At 46.8% G+C, this 2,233-nt stretch overlaps 1 long non-coding RNA gene across 1 annotated transcript; it reads right to left on the bottom strand.

Annotated features, from left to right (window-relative positions):
- Window positions 1-379: 379 nt before the first annotated feature.
- Window positions 380-1,559, bottom strand: LOC116972806. Its single transcript, XR_004411886.1, has 3 exons — window positions 1,549-1,559; window positions 1,041-1,045; window positions 380-525 (listed from the first exon to the last, which is right to left on the bottom strand). It is a non-coding gene; the product is annotated as an uncharacterized LOC116972806 (long non-coding RNA).
- Window positions 1,560-2,233: the final 674 nt, after the last annotated feature.

The following is a 2,233-nucleotide window of genomic DNA, read 5'->3' as shown; positions in this document are numbered from 1 at the left end:
TAATATAGTCTATGTAACAATTTGAATTGAATTAAATTATGTCTTGCATTAATAGAACAGTTATGTGTGTTCATCAAATACTTTTCCCATCTATCCTTCGAGATCGGTTAATCAGCTTTGGTAGCATTGTAAATGGTTCCCTGGTGTGTAGGAGAGTGTCAGTACACAGGGTGATCACAGGTGGGCCCACCGAGACCGTGCTGACCAGTGATCCCCGCACACTAATGCTATTCTACACACAACAGGGACAATTTACATCTTGACCGAAGCCAATGAATCTACAAACCTGGATGCCTTTGTAGTGTGGGAGGAAACAGGAGCACCCGGTGAAAAGCGCCCGGATATTGGTTATAGTGGACTGTATCGTTTCAATCATTCAATCAGAATTCCCAACACAGCCACACCTCAGGAACAGACAGGTCTGCTTTCTATTGTCAGTACGGGAGAGCTCCAATCCGCATCCTGTGTTGCCTCACAGTTCAGGAATTCACTCAATGGAAAGGGCATCCCGCACTCAAATTCCATCTTCAGTCACATGAAGGAAATCCACAGGAAACATTCTGTGCTGAGTCGCGGTTTCGGGTGCACGTGACCTACATTAATTTTAATGGTCCAATGGTACTTTATTGTCATGTGTACCCAAGTACAGTGAAATTATTATTTTGCATACAGTTCAGTGACAATCCTACCACACATTAGCCACAATCATACTAAGTATTAGGTTGTAAAATAGTACATTGCATGTTTATCTTGAACTAAACATTATTCCTTTCATCATGCATCTGTTGACTGTGCATGGCTCGATTGTAATCATGCATAGTTTTTCTGGTGACTGGTTCGCACGCAACTAAAAGCTTTTTACTGTACCTCGGTACATGTGATAATAAATCAAACTCAAGTAAACTAAACTAATAGGCCACATTGAGTCCATACACAAGAATTGCCAAATTTTAGGTGTCATCTTGTACCCTTCAAATCCAATTTAAAAAAAAAGTAATTTAGTTTAGAGATGCAGTGCAGAAACAGGCCCTTGGGCCCACCGAGTCTCCACCGACCAGCAATCCCTGCACATGAACACTATCCTACACACACTAGGGACTATTTTACAGTTACAACAAGTCAGTTAACCCACAAACCTAAACGTCTTCGTAGTGTGGGAGGAAACCGAAGATCTCGGAGAAAACCCACGCAGGTCATGGGGACAATGTACAAATTCCATACAGATAGCACCCGTAGTCAGGACCGAACCCGGGCTTCTGGCGCTGTAAGGCAGATAATCTACCGCTGCACCACCGTGCCAAACGTTTGAGTCTAAGCTTGGCCATAAAGGACCGTTGTCCTGGCGATGGCACTGGGTTGGTGTCGTTGGCAACATGCAGGAAATTCCAGGCCCTCATTCATGTTCACAATTAACAGGAGCAGAATTAGGCTATTCGACCCATCAAATCTACTCCGCCGTTCAATCACGGCTGATCCATCATTCCCTCTCAACTAGGGTTGCAAACTTTCTCACTCCCACATAACGGATAAAAAGACACTATAAGGGACAAATTCCCAACGGCAATTCGTTGACCGACTCGGCCGTGGCTGGGTGAATGATGAATTGGCCCGGGTGCTGGACTGCACACAAAGCCCAGCCGGCGGGCCAGCTGAGGAGTTTTAGATGGCCGCCGGAATTTGCGTGCGATGTTGCGCGCAAAGTCCAGCACCCCATTTAACTCATGAACGATGATCGGCCATGAGAAGGAGGGGTGGTGGTGAGCGAAGATCCGAAGGTTGGACAGCTGGTTGGGCTGCCGACCGACGGGGCCACAGGCGAGGCACTGCTGCTGCACTCCATGGGCTGCACTACGTCGGGATGGGTGAGGTGGGGCCGGACGCGGCACTCCAACCCGACAGTCCCCTCGACCCGAGTAGTAGCAGTCAAATACGGGACAAGGGCAGTCCCATATGGGACAAACCAATTTAGCCCAATATATGGGATGTTCCGGCTAATACGGGACAGTTGGCAACCCTACTCTCAACCCAATTCGCCTGCCTTCTCCCGATAAGCTTTGACACAAATACTAATCACTCGATGCTGACTCACTTTAAAAAAAAACTCACTGACCAACATTCCATGCTCAGTTACCACATAATTCGCTGATCCACGTGATATTTTCAGTCAAAGGGCAGAAAATTGCTGAACCAAACCATCCCACGCAGTCTCATTGAAAGAAATCAGTGCCAACCA

The sequence above is a fragment of the Amblyraja radiata genome, chromosome 5, assembly GCF_010909765.2.
Source record: "Amblyraja radiata isolate CabotCenter1 chromosome 5, sAmbRad1.1.pri, whole genome shotgun sequence".
In the NCBI taxonomy this organism is placed as follows: Eukaryota; Metazoa; Chordata; class Chondrichthyes; order Rajiformes; family Rajidae; genus Amblyraja; species Amblyraja radiata.
Note: the sequence above shows the minus strand (reverse complement) of the source record. Positions and strands in the feature narration are given on the sequence as shown.